At 38.1% G+C, this 14,738-nt stretch overlaps 1 non-coding gene and 1 pseudogene across 2 annotated transcripts; both read right to left on the bottom strand.

Annotated features, from left to right (window-relative positions):
* Positions 1-1,946: 1,946 nt before the first annotated feature.
* Positions 1,947-11,368, bottom strand: LOC104612211 (RAN GTPase-activating protein 2 pseudogene; annotated as a pseudogene). Its single transcript, XR_016068602.1, has 2 exons — positions 11,162-11,368; positions 1,947-3,973 (listed from the first exon to the last, which is right to left on the bottom strand). The product of XR_016068602.1 is annotated as an RAN GTPase-activating protein 2 pseudogene (transcript).
* Positions 11,369-11,756: 388 nt separating this feature from the next.
* Positions 11,757-11,827, bottom strand: TRNAG-CCC (transfer RNA glycine (anticodon CCC)). Its single transcript has one exon. It is a non-coding gene; the product is annotated as a tRNA-Gly (tRNA).
* Positions 11,828-14,738: the final 2,911 nt, after the last annotated feature.

Below are 14,738 nucleotides of genomic sequence, written 5' to 3' on the forward strand. Positions count from 1 at the left end.
TTACATTTTTTTCATTGTACTCCCATGCATTTGTACTAGTGCAAATAAAATTGCACTGCAACCAAACACAGCCAAAGGCTCAGTTTGAAAGGAGTACAAATACAAATATGTAGAGTGCAAAACCTTAAATTTTGTATGTATTTACACCCTATATATTTGTATTTGTACTCTTTCCGAACTGAGCTTAAAAAATTGATACAAACTTTGTATCAATTGTGAATACAAACATGTCTTAGAAATTGTGATAGTTGTCATTATCAGTACATGGATATATGCTTACCAAATGCTTGCAAAACTGACCCAGAATACATTTATGTATTGAACTAGCATTTGCATCACAAATACAAATATGTAGAGGGAAGGGAAACAGTCATTTGAGGGGAGGGGTGTTGGACCAATTACCTGGGTTTCAGATGCCATAGTATTCCTCTGAAAGATGAAATTCTAATGATAACCAACTATTTCGTTTTCTAAAAACTTCAATGTTGTAAAATTGAGTAGCTGGATGAAGAGAATAGCTTTGCACATTTAAAATCTTTGGGGTGAGACCGTGAGAGCACTTAGATATTTGTAGTAAGGGCTCAGTTTGGAAGAAGTATAAATACAAATATGTAAAGTGCAAAACTATGTATTTTTATATTATTTTGTATGTATTTGTATTGTACATATTTGTATTTATATTCCTTCTAAACTGAGCTAAGACAAATTTACTTGAACTAGTACCATATTCGATAGGTTGCAAAACAACCCACTGACCAGTTAAGACTACACCTATTTCATTTTGGTAACAGTTTCTGTTTTAAATTTAAAATTTACTTTTCTATTAGAATAATATTAGTGTCAAAAAAATTTATATCTTTAATTATTCTATACTTTTTAACATTTTCCAAGTGTGTCCTAATAGTTCACACTTCACATAAATGTGTTTCTTATATGTATATACTTCATTTATAAACATCTAAGACTTGAATTTAGTGTTATTGAATCATTAGGATTTATTGAAGTTTCACTAGCAAAGTGCATACCCATGTGTATCCTAATTTTTCGACTGTAGGCATGGGTGTTCAAAGGTATCATACATCTTTTAAGTTTGACTTTCCTATATTATGTCTTTTGATACTTTGAACTTTGATTTTAACACTAAGGCTCAGTTTGGAAGGAGTACAAATACAAATTTGTAGAGTGCAAAACCTTGTATTTTATATTATTTTGTATGTATTTGCACAATACATATTTGTATTTATACTCCTTCCAAACTGAGCCTAAAGTACTAAAAATGAAGTCTTTATTGTTATTATTGTTACTTTTAATTTAACTCAAAGTGCATAAAATCATCACATGACCAATGTATTTTCACAGATTTGAGAAAGTGGTAAAAACTGAGGCCCTGTTTGGCTCGTGGGAATGGAATTGGAATCGGAATGGGCTATTCCAATTCCAACTGTTTGGTTGGATGGAATCAAAATCCCATTCCCACTCCTGTTAATGGCATTCCCCCATTTGAGGGAATGGCCATTTCCTGACCCTCCCTTACCCTTAGAAATGAAATCCCATCATGCTGATTCCAATTCCCATTCCCATTCTTATCTGAACCAAACAGATTATGAGAATAGACCATTCCGATTCTGATTCCAAAGAATTTTGATTCTAATTCCAACAATTAACCAAACGGACCCTGAATTTATTAGAAAATACAATTCACCATAACCCCAGCGATAAGATTAGTAATATTTAATTCAAAATTAAGTTGCATTGCAATTAGAACAAATTTTAAAATATATCTGTTATTTGCTAAATAGTGTGAAAATGAAAATCTTTTGGTAATCGAAACTCTATTGCCCTTGTCATTTTGAGGCCATCAAGCCACAAAAGACTTGGATTTGTGAGGAAATTTGAATCTAGCACAACTCACACATACCAGCATATCTCAAAACATATCAACCATCTAAGCAAAAAGCAGAACAAAATCCATTCCAATTCACTAAAGTAACATCAGAAATAAAAATAAATAATTAAATCAGTGTTCTTGGAATGGGGAGAAAAAAAAAACATGACCCATTACTGACTCGAGTGGTTGAGTTACAGAATCAGTAACTGTATTAGTAGGATACAATGAGCTGATCAATTCCAAATATCACAAGAAAAATCCTTTAAACCTCTTCAACAAGTTAAAAGTTGATATCAGAATCCATCATAGTCTGCTATTCCTCATTGCTGACTTCAAGACGTTTAAGTTTAGATTCCAATTCATCCCCATTTTCATCACCCTTCTCTTCCTCTTCATCACTTTCTCCCCCTTCCTCGTCATTCTCATCAAAGGGCCCTAGCACATCAGGTGATTTCTTGAATATTTCCTTTTCCTCGTTGCTGACTTCAAGATGTTTAAGTTTCGATTCCAATTCATCCCCATTTTCATCACCCATCTCTTCCTCTTCACCACCTTCTCCCCCTTCCTCATCATTCTCATCAAAGGGCCCTAGCACATCAGGTGATTTCTTGAATATTTCCTTTACCTCATCAATACCTTCATCAGAAATGCAATTCCCATTGATAGTCAGCAACTTAAACTCAGGCTTATTTACTACAGCTTGTGCCAAGGACCTCGCCCCAGCCCTTCTTACTGAATTAGTGCTGAAATCAACTTCTTCTAATAGGCCATGGCCTTCTTCCAGTGCTTTTCCGATCAGAATAGCACCCTTGTCCTTCAGTTCATTCTCAGCCAAGTTAAGCTTAGCAAGGAACTGTTTAGCTGCTATACAGGCAGCTAAGGCCGGAGCAGCTTCAATGGTGATGTCATTCCCAGCCAGCTCCAATACTTCAAGTAATGGAGCAGATTCCTTCAGAGAATTAGCAAGAGCTATTGCCCCTTCATTTTCTAAGTTGAGATAGCTGAGGTAAGCCTCAGTTAGAGATGTATGTCCTGAAAGAGCTTTACTCAAGCCAAATCCAGCATCAACACCAAACATATTGTCATGCAGATCCAGTTTTTTCAAATGAGTACATGTACCTAGTGCCTCAGCCAGGACAATACCTCCTTCAGAACCTACTCTTGTAGAGGAGCATCTGAAATCCTCCAATGCAGGAGAATGCATAATGACCTTAGAAATAGCAAATGCACCCTCGTCTCCTGTCATATTATTATGAAAATGAAGGACTTTAAGCTTCTCTGTGGAAGGAATCGATTCACTTACTGCTTGAGCAGCTTCCTTGGAAATGCCATTGTTCATTAAATAGAGCTCCTCCAAGTTATTCTGGGATTTCAACAGCATTTCAAATGCCCTGACACCCTTCTCACCCATTGCATTGTTTGAGAGGTTTAGGGACTTCAAAACACAACCTTCCAAGGCTGACGAGAATATATTCATTACTTCAAGGGCTTCCATTTCTGGCCGTCCAGCAACAAAATCTGAAAGGTCTACATCCGTCAATTGGTTCTTGAGCGACACTAAGATGGGTTCTGCAACGTGGGCTGCACCAATCCCAAAGCTCCTGTTACTGAAGCATATCTTAGTGTATGCATTCCCTGGCTCCATTAATGGTTTTAAAAGGTCCTTTGCCTCCTCTTCCTCAATAAAGGCCCGACGACCTCCAGATATATCAAATAATGTTGCATGAGGTGCAGTATCTTGGTCAGATATCAGACTGCCTTCATCCTCCTTGATTTGTGGGCCTCTTTTAAGAACTTCCAGCATGAGCTTACTAGATTCCTTGGCATAAAGTTGCACTGCAGAACTGCCATTATCATCTGACTCCTCATGGTGCTGATTTGCAGCAGCAAAGGCTGATTCTTCAATTTGTTTAGCATTCTCCTCAGCCTCTTCTTTGGTTAGAAGGCCATGCTTCCTAGAAAATATGGATGGAGTTGAAAGATTCTTGGACATTCGCTCCACAATAACCTGCCGTGTGTTTTCGCTAGGGGGCCACAGTGAAATCGAGCAATCTTCAAAAGACGGCATCCTAGAAAATGTGTTTGCTGCAAATATGTGTTGGAACGATAACATTAACTTCTAAGAAAAACTTAACTAAAAAATTAGGACATCCAGTTCTCAAATGAAAAAATAAATAAAACACCAAAAGGCTTGGATGAGTAAGCTAGTGCACCTCAGTAGCATTTTAATAGTTCAATGAGGTGAGTGGCTAACATTCAGTTCTAGCAACCACAAGCAATCCACTGACTAATCAACAAATTCCACGGTTCCTTGAACCCAAATCACAAGCAACACTTGGCCAATGGCACTCATCAAATCAAAATAATGTATTTGGTGGTACCAATGAATTTCTATGGTGCATATGAAAAAGAGATTCAAAGTCGTAGGACTCTAACATCCACTACTGGCTTATCTTATGCAAGCAGCACACTTTTTTCTTTGTATAGAGGAAAATGGGGAAGATACAAGGAGAAAATTGAGGCGTTACCAATAAAAAAAGAATATGAAGTTTATACAATGCACACATTGCATATGTGTTTGGTTTTCTTTATTTTAATTCAATAGCAATAGTTACTGATAAAAAATACAAAAAAAAAAGCATCTGGCAGGAAATTGGAGAACTAACTCTACCTAAAAGAAAACAAGAAATGAATGTTATTTAAGGGACCATTTGACAACAACTAAAGTTGCTCAACTTAAAGACTTGTTGCTTTATTTTTTAGTTGCTAAAATATTTAAATAATAAAATTTTCAAGGGTATAGTGATCTACCCAACTTCAGTTTTAGCCATTAAGGAACCTACAACCACCTTAACAACTTATTCACTAAAAGACAAAGCAATAAGCTTTTCAGTTCAGAATCTTTAGTTGTTATCAAATGGCCTCTAAATAGTGCACTAATTGAATGATGACTCAGTCCCAATCTGCAGCTGCTACTGCTACTGCTACTGCTACTGCTACTGCTACTACTTTAATATGAAATGTATACTTTTCTTATGAAAACCATGAATAATTATTAAAGAAATATGGTTATGGTACCTAGGGAACTACCCTATGATCTATTTTTTAACATAAAAAAAAATTCATCGCCTAGGCGACTAGGCGGGCACCCCCCAATCGCCTAGCCTCACCTGGGCACCTTGAAAACTGTGCAAAAAGCATCTATTTCCTTGGTGTGTAATCAGGCTGAGTGTGGGAGGGAGACTACCAAACTTCTACTTCACAAGCACAGATGAAACAAATTTGTACACCCCAAGGTCTCACAACAAAAGAATCCTCCCCTAACCTAGGCCAGCTCAGTTGTCCTTATCTATAAATTATGTCTTCCGATTTTAACAGATTAAAGGACAACATGAATAAGAGAAAAAAATCAATCAAGCAATAAGAACATGGGTGAAGAAATAAAGAAATACAAAACATCTCTGAGGAGGGAATTGCCTGATTAAGATTTTCTGTTTTTTCATTGATCTTACTTGCTTAAGGTTTTACTCTTAATGATGCTTGTAACGAAGCCATTCAAATACTTGCTGACATAAAAAGGGGCCAAAATAATGAAAATAGAGTCTAAAAGGTTCATAGGGTTAACTAGAAAATTAACAAAGTAAAATTGAAATTGTAATTGTTATTAGTCTAGAGAAAATAAGACAATCAAGCACTGATTATTACCATACACTCTTTGTAGAGCATTAAGGTAGAATGGGCATAGTTTTCTTGACAAGTTGCTTTCTAACTCATCATATGGCTGAATGGAAGGAACCATAGCATAAGGTAGACTCAGGTGCATCTGACCATATGACTAGCTTGCCATCACTGTTCACTACCTATCACTTATCTTCTGGTAGAGATAAAGTGTCCATTGTTGATGGTTCCCTTGTTCCCATTTCTGGCAAGGGAGACATCAAGTTGTCTAATACCATTTCCTTATCCTCAGTTTTGCATGTTCCTAAGCTTGATACTAACTTGCTTTCAGTCAGTAGTATTACAAAACATCAGAACTGTTCAGTAACCTTCTTCCCTGACCGATGTGTTTTTCAGGATTTGGAGACAAGGAAGGTGATTGGGACTGGCCGTGAGACGAATGGGATCTATCTACTTGGAGAGAGTTCTCATTGGAAAGATCATAAAGATAAGAAGCCTTTTGTTTCTCAGTCTGTTAGCCCGGTTATGCTTTGGCATAATCGGTTAGGTCATTTATCATTTCGGTCTTTGAAGAGTTTGTTTCCTAATTTGTTTGAGTATGTTCAAATGTCAAATTTGAGATGTAAGAGTTGTGAGCTTGCAAAGCATTATAGAACATCTTATTCCTTGAGTAATAAAAGAAGTAGTAATTCTTTTGATGTTGTGCATACCGATGTTTGGGGCCCGTATCACATCCCTTCTATGGGGGGTACAGATATTTCTTGTTGTTTGTTAATGACTATACCCGTTTTTCTTGAGTTTATCTTATGCGTTCTCGAGATGAGGTTCCTATCCTGACCCAGACCTTTCATCAGATGATTTTAACCCAGTTCGGGATCAAAATCAAAATCCTCAGATCTGATAATGCGAAAGAATACTTTACCAAGCCACTGGCCTCTTATCTACTTGCTCATGGGATTATTCACCAGAGTACTTTTCCTTATACACCACAGCAGAATGGGGTTGCCGAGAGGAAGAATAGGCACATTTTGGAGGTGGTTAGAAGCATTATGTTTACCTCCAATGTGCCTATCCGTTTCTGGGGCAATGCTATTCTCACAGCAGTGTATCTCATTAATCGCGTTCCTTCAGGGTTCTTGACTTGAAGCCTCCGTTTACCCTTCTATACCCAAATGAAGAATTATTTATTGTTCCCCTTAAAACCTTTGGTTGCACCTTCTTTGTTCAGATTCTTGGACCTCATCATTCCAAATTTGACCCTAAGGCCTCCAAATGCATTTTTCTCGGTTATGCACAAACTCAAAAGGGTTATTGCTACTATGAACCTACTTCCAGGAGGAGATTTTTTCTCGATGGATATTACTTTCTTTGAGGAGAAACCCTATAGTAGTGAGAATGGGGAGAATGGGGTTTGTGAGAGTGGGGTTAACTCATCTAAAGTTCCTTTACCCATTCCATTGAGTGATGAGGGATGTAATGGGGAGGGTTGTCAGGAGTGTTAGGAGTTGAAAGTCCATCATAGGCGGTGGAGGCAGGTTGATTTCGACCATCAACAGTCCAGGCCAGCCCCAGTTCCTTCTGCAGATCCAGATCCAGGTACTACAGTCCCCTTATTAGATCCAGGTCCCACTGAGATACCTTCCACTGTTGCTACTTCACTTTCTTTGGATGACCTTGACCTCCCTATTGCACTCCGTAAAGGGAAACGGCATTGCACCACATTCACAGCTCACTGCATTTCCCAGTTTTTGTCCTATGATCGCCTATCTCCCTCTTACAGGTCCTTTCTCACATCCATTGCTGATATTCCTATTCCCAGAACAATGCAGGAAGCCTTGTCAGTTTCTGAGTGGAAAGATGCAATGAAGGTTGAAATGGATGCCCTTCTTCTAAGGAATAATACTTGAGAGTTAGTTGACCAGCCCAAAGGAAAGAAATCGGTTGGATGTAGATGGGTATTTACCGTGAAACATAATGCTGATGGTTCCATTGAAAGGTATAAAGCCCGGTTAGTTGCAAAAGGATTTACTCAGACTTATGGTATAGACTACTTTGAGACTTTTGCTCCAGTGGCAAAGATGACCACTATTCAAGTTCTGTTAGCCCTTGCAGCCAGTTATTCTTGGCCCTTGTTCCAGATGGATGTTAAAAATGCCTTCCTAAATGGAGACTTACAAGAAGAAATCTACATGCAATTACCTCCTGGATTTTATTATGCAAAGACAGGTAAGAAGGTTTGCCGATTGAATAAAGCCTTGTATGGACTAAAGTAATCCCCTAGAGCTTGGTTTGATAGATTCAAACAAGCCCTTGAAAATTTCGGCTATACATTGTTCATTAAAAGAGTGGACTCTTCTTTGACCTTGCTTGCTGTATATGTGGATGATATTGTGGTGACAGAGAATGATAATAGTGAGATTGAGTCCCTCAAACAACTCCTTCATCAAGAGTTTGAGGTGAAAGATCTGGGTGAGCTATGATACTTCTTGGGTATTGAGGTTGCTAGATCTAAACACGAGATCTTTATTTCTCAGAGGAAGTATGTTCTAGATCTGTTAGCAGAAACTGGAAAGTTGGGTGTTAAGCCTGCAGATACACCCATTGAACAGAATCACAAGATCAGTGCAGAGGGTGGAGAGCCTCTTAAAGACAAAGTTATGTTCCAACGGTTGGTTGGAAAACTCCTATATCTTTGTCTCACACGACCAGACATCAGTTATGCAGTCAGCGTTATCAGTCAATACATGCATTCTCCTTGAACTATTCACCTCCTTGCAGTTGAGAGAATATTAACATACTTGAAAAAATGTCCAGGTAGAGGTATATTATTCAAGAATAATGATCACATGAAGATAGAGGTTTATACAGATGTTGATTGGGCTGGGAGTGCTGATGACAGGAGGTCTACCTCTGGATATTATGCCTTTGTAGGAGGTAACCTTGTCTCTTGAAGAGTTGGGTATTGATTATGAGAAGCCCTTAATGTTGTATTGTGATAATCATGCAGCACAATCCGGTACAGCATGACAGAACTAAGCATATCGAAGTTGATCATCATTTTTTCAGAGAAAAGGTTTCATCTCAAGAAGTGTGTCTCCCGTATATCGCCTCTAGCATGCAGCTCGCAGATCTTCTCACCAAGGTTGTTCCAAGGAAGAAGTTAGAGGCAGACCTATGCAAGTTGGGAATGAAAAATATCTATTCCCAACTTGAGGGGGAGTGTAGAGAACACTGATGTGGACCCCACAGCTGTGGTCCCCACTGTGTTCGTATGGCAGCACAGCATGTATTCTTTGTTAATTATGTCAGTGTTAGTTGGTAGTTATTTCAATTTTGTTGTTACAACTTGTTATTTCAGCTTTATTATTAGTTTATCTGCCATGTAAGCATTAAGGGCAATTCAGCCTTTTTACAATTAGTAAACATATAAATATTAATAGTGGGTCGGCAGATTGATTCTATTCGACCCTCTCTCTCCTTTTCCTAAAACCCTTCCTGTGCTTCTACTTTCTCCCTCTTTTCTTCTTCTTTTCTCCATCTGAAATCTTTCTTTTTACTTTCGGATTCAAGACTGATTGTAGTCTTGATCGACTACTAAAGCATATCTAGCAAGGTACCAATATGAAGATATTAACCAATATAGTGTCTTGTCGTTTTGGTTCTATAATCCATAACAAAGGATAGATTAAAGAAGATGCAGCCAAAGAATTAGAACAGGATGGGCAAAATGAAAGGGTGCACCTAGAGTCCTATGTGAAAGGAGAACCCCAATTAGGCTAAGAGGGAAATTTTATAAAATGGCCAAAAAGCCAATATATTGTATATAATAGTGTTGGGCAACCAAGAAACATGTACCAAAAAATGAATATGGTAGAAATGTAACTGTCAAGATGGGTAAGTGTGAAACCTTGGAAGGATGGGTTCAATGAACTCATTCAAAACCACCTAGAAGTGGCTCCACTTAGGGGTGCAAGTTGGGCTGGGTTAGATCGAGTTGAGGCCAATCCTAACCCAACCCAAGTTGATGAACTCCCAACACTAATCCTAACCCTAACCCTAGGTTTGGGTTCGGATCAGTTTAGCCAAGTTTTTTACTTCATTTTGCTAAAATGTTCTCATTTCTTACATTTAAGTAATCAAGGTTCACTGATTTTAGAATTATTTTTTAATACAAAGACAAAGCTAGGGTGCTTTAGAAGTATCATAATTATATCATACTACGAAAGTTGTCTTTAAATTTGAAATTGTTGATAATACATATACTAAATACATTTATTCATGGATGCATAGTTGCATCATTGCATGAATGCATAAATACATACATTTGTATATAATATTTATACCCTCAACCCTAGCCCAACCTAAAGTTCACTCAGGTTCATATATTTCAACCTTAACCTTGTCCCAAACTTCAACCTGAGACAAACCAACCTGAAGTTTTTGTCTTCAGGTTGGGTTCAGGCTAACCACTAACCTGGCCCAAGTTGCATCCCTAGCTCAAATTGGTGATAAAATGAGGTAGACTTAGATAGTTTGATCATGTGCAGAGAAGACCATATACAGCACCAGTGAGAAGAAGTGATCTATTACAAGTGTAAGGGCCAGGGATCTAGAAGAGATAGGGATAGATCTAAAAGAAAATGGGCTGAAGTGGTAAGAAATTATTTAAATACTCATAATTTAACAATGGCTATGACACTGAACAAAGTGAAATGGCAGAATAGGAGTCATGTAATTGACCCCTGACAAAGTTGCATAGAACAAGCGGTAGTGCAATGCATGCCTTAAAAACAAAATTGCATCAAGAGGAATAGGGTAACAACATAAAACTGCTAAAAACCCACAGCGAACAGAGAATTACCATAACAAACAATTAATGAGATTAGTTTTAAGAGTCTATATTACATGGCACGGAAAGATGGTATAAGATGAAAACCTGGCGAGTTTCCATTCAGTAGTAGCACCATAACAAAAATGCAAAAATAAATAGTGTAGGCATTCAACTTACAAAGAAATTACAATTCCTAAAATTAGGTAGGAAACACGATGTACTGCAAGTCCAAAGTACATAAAGTATCTAGTCATCAACATTTACATCTCAACCAAGATTACATTAATCCAATAGTTGGGGAGGAAATACTCATATCTAATCACTAACTGCACAAAAAATCCCGTTTTATCTACCTGTTTTACAATGCATTGCTCAAATAACGGAACAAACGCAAATGTATCAGTTGCACTGAAAAAATTTAAAAGTTTCAATCATTCCGTAACAAAGGCATCTGATTCGGTGAAAAAGGAGATAAAACTTTGAATAGAAAATGAAGAGAAAGAAGCTCTCCATTACGGGTAGCTATCGAGACTAACAATGTGAATTGTGGAAAAAAATAATTGATTTAAAACCCTAGAAACGAGGATACCAAAAAAAGAGTAAAAATGAAAAAAAAAAAAAAAAAACGTAACTTAGCACGAAACGAGACCTGGAAACCCTAAAAATTCGATTACAAGGAAGGGCAAAACATTAAAAAGGAAAGAGTACAACAAACCCTAAAAGGGAGAATATGCAATGCTAAAGGAGATAGGTAAGAGAAGTACCTCAACGTCTCAGCCTCTCCTCAGTTGTTGGTCTGCGCTGTACGATAGTCCATAGCGTCGACAGGGATGGAGGGAAAAATAGAAAACCGAAAATAAAGGAGAGAATTCCTTAGGGCTCGAAAAGACTAAGCAGCCTCTCTCTCTCTCTCTCTCTCTCTCTCTCTCTCTCTCTCTGATCTTCCAATCTCCACTTTGCTCCAACTATACGATACTACCATGTCGAACACTTGTAAACAGGTCGACCAGAGGCTACGGGCTACCGGCTTTAAATGTCGACAAAACCGCCAGGTATCGGGCGGGAAATGGGGAAAATCAACAGTTTAAAATGTAATAGTCTAATAGAAATAGATCCGGTCTGGCGGTCTGCCAACGGGCCGACCCGAGGCTATGGGCTATACCGGCTTTAAAAGTCGATAAAACCGCGAGATCTCGAGCGGGAAAAAGAAGAAAACCATTGTTTAAAAGAAGGCAGTGAGAGTGGTCTGCTAACGGGTCGACCCGAGGCTACGGGCTACCGGCTTTAAAAGTCGATAAAACCGCGAGATCTCGAGCGGGAAAAAGAAGAAAGCATTGTTTAAAAGAAACAATGGGAATGTGCGCATCCGGGGAATCGAACCCCGGTCAGTACCGTGGGAGGGTACTATGATACCACTACACCAGATGCGCTTCTAATGCCCACAAGTGCATTTTAACGCTTTTGTAAACAAGATATCAACTGTGGAAATGTCAAGAAACCAGGATAAATGGAAAATTAAGGCTTGGTTTGATATTTGCATTACAAATTTCATTTGCATTGGTGTAAATACATGGGATTACAAAATGGTTGAGTGTAAATTTTGATTTACTTTTACAAGTCTTTTCTTGTGGTCTTTTGGGATTTTCAAAATTTGGTCTTTCTCTATTTGTCACTAAAAGATAGGAAGCCAAAAAGACTTATGCCCAAGGTTTTAAAAGGCGAAAGGCGTAGTGGCCCAAAAAGGTGAGGCGTAAGCCTAAAAGTTAAGAAAAAAATAATTAAAGTTTATAAATGATAAAAATAACAATATAACATGTAATATACCAAGTTAGAATGATGGAAGGTACAAATATCCATAAAATAGAAGTTTATAAGCAATAAGGTTTAACTTTTGAGCATTAAATAAAATAATAATCAACCATCTAACAATTATAAGCATTTTACATTTTATGTTTCAAAATGCAATCTTATGAAATTATTCATATGAAGAATCATCTATATAATGGGAATTAGATTTATCATCATCCAACAGTTGTGAAAAAAAGAAACAAAGTAGTTGATTTGATATATGCAAAAAAAAAAACAATAAAAAGAGAAATAAATCCATTAGGAAAAGAAATAAGAAAAACAACAAACTTGGGATGTTATTAAGAAAAAAATTCCACTTGATTTATCCAAGAAAAACCAATAACTTGATTGGCCTTTTTTTTTTGCATTGAACTCTCTTAGGCTAAAATACTAAAATGAAACTAATAGAACTTGATTTGCCCTATTGTTTTTTTTTTTTTGTACTCTTTATTTGGCCTATAATTATTTAAGTGCTTTTTTTATATCTTTTGAACTATAAAAAATACATAAAATGATAAAAATATGTTTTTTTTTGCATGAAACCACTAAATAATGTTAATATTTGAGGCTTACGCCTCACACCTTGAGGCTTGAGGCTTGAGGCTTACGCCTTATTCTGATAAAGGCTTAAACCTCAAACCAAAGTTGTGAGGCTTATTAAGCCTTAAGGCAAGACCTGAGCGCCTTGCCTCAAGGCTTAAGCATTTTAAAACAATGCCTATGCCCTAAAATGCTCATAGAAGCCCAAAATGGCAAAAGAAAAATCTAAAAGCTTCAAATGAATCTTTCTATCTTTCTACACCTAAAATCTCATTGAATAGCTTTGTAGATCATATTAGACTGGGTTACTTACCAAATAGTGTAGATCTTTAAAGATAGAACCCCAAAAGCTCATTACATTTGGCCATTTATGTTATATGGAGATCTTACTGAAAAGACTTGTCAAATTACACCTTTCTCTTATTTGTTTGTGAGAAATAAAATGAATTAGTGGCATCCACTTTAAATAAAAAGGTGTAAGAGTAGGGTTATTTGTTTAAGAGTAAGGTGGAGTGAGGTAGGATGAAAGATGATATGTTACTCATTTTATATAGGAAAGAATTGAGATAGGAGGAAGGTAGTGCAAATTTTGCGTCAGTCTTTTATGATGGAGAATTGTATTGCCTATGAGTGCAAAAGAGACAAAGTACAAGAAATCATAATAACAAAACAAACAAATAGAAAACCTGAGCCAAGCACAAATTTTGCATCTAATTCAGATTTGCACTGATCAGAATCGAAATCGGAATTGGAATGATCTATTCCCATATTTTATTTGGTTCAAATAGAAATTGGAATGGAAATTAGAATTAGCTAGAGTAGGATTTCATTCCCAATGGATGTCAAGAGAATGGCCATTCCCTCAGATGGGGAAATGTCATTGCACCTTGAATAGGAATGGGATTTTGATTCAACCTAAGTTACCTAACCAAATAATCTGAATGAGAATGGCCCATTCCAATTTCGATACCAGACCCTTTGTGAGGGGATATACCTATATAATACCAATATGAATCCACAGATGTATAAGTACTAGTATTATTGATGGAGGGTGATCTGGCCCAACCTCATCATGAGGGGACACATGGACATGACTCAACATAAGCGACAACTCAGCACGACCAGTCTGCCAAGATCCAGCATGGCAGCTCGCTACGAGATGACACTCCGATTACCCCGAGCTAAGGTTCTTCCAAGTCGGGAATATCCCGAGCTGAAGGCACTTCGGGTTGAGCTCGGGAGCCTCCTAAGTTAGAATAAATTTACTCCTGCCCAAACCTAAGTAGGCCACCTCGGGTAGAAGCACCTCAATACGGCACCTGCAGCTCGGCACAGGGTAGCTCGGTACAAGGCAGCTCGCGAAAGAGTAACTCGGCGTATCAAAGGAAGATCTCCTGTTTGGCAACCATACCTGCCAAACCTGGAGACCTGCACCCACGTCTCTCGCCAGGCAGCGCCGTGCCTGCCAGCCCTGAGAGGTGTCCCTTGTCTGGTAGGGCCGTACTCTGCAACGGTTACCTGCGCCCACCAGCTCAGCCCTAGCAAGTAACGGCCGCAGCAGAGAATCAGAGGCGGTTATGCCAAATCTGTCAGGACACCGCTATATAGAGCTCCGACCCCCAAAGAGCAAGGGTATTGCAACTTGCGTGATCTACACTCTAGCCCTTTTATTTTTCTCTTCAACTCTCTCTTTCAGCTCTTAGCTTTCTCTCCCAGTTACTAACTTAAGCATCGGAGTGTTCCCACCAGGTGAGCTCCCCGGGATCCCTTCATCTGCTTACCTGCACCCACTAGCTCAGCACTAGCAAGTAACGGCCGTAGCAGAGAATTAGAGGCGGTTATGCCAAATCTGTCAGGACACCGCTATATAAGAGCTTTGACCCCCAAAGAGCAAAGGTATTGCAACTTGCATGATCTACACTCTAGCCCTTTTATTTTTCTCTGCAACTCTCT

Source organism: Nelumbo nucifera, chromosome 4, assembly GCF_055504915.1.
Source record: "Nelumbo nucifera cultivar China Antique chromosome 4, China Antique-T2T, whole genome shotgun sequence".
In the NCBI taxonomy this organism is placed as follows: Eukaryota; Viridiplantae; Streptophyta; class Magnoliopsida; order Proteales; family Nelumbonaceae; genus Nelumbo; species Nelumbo nucifera.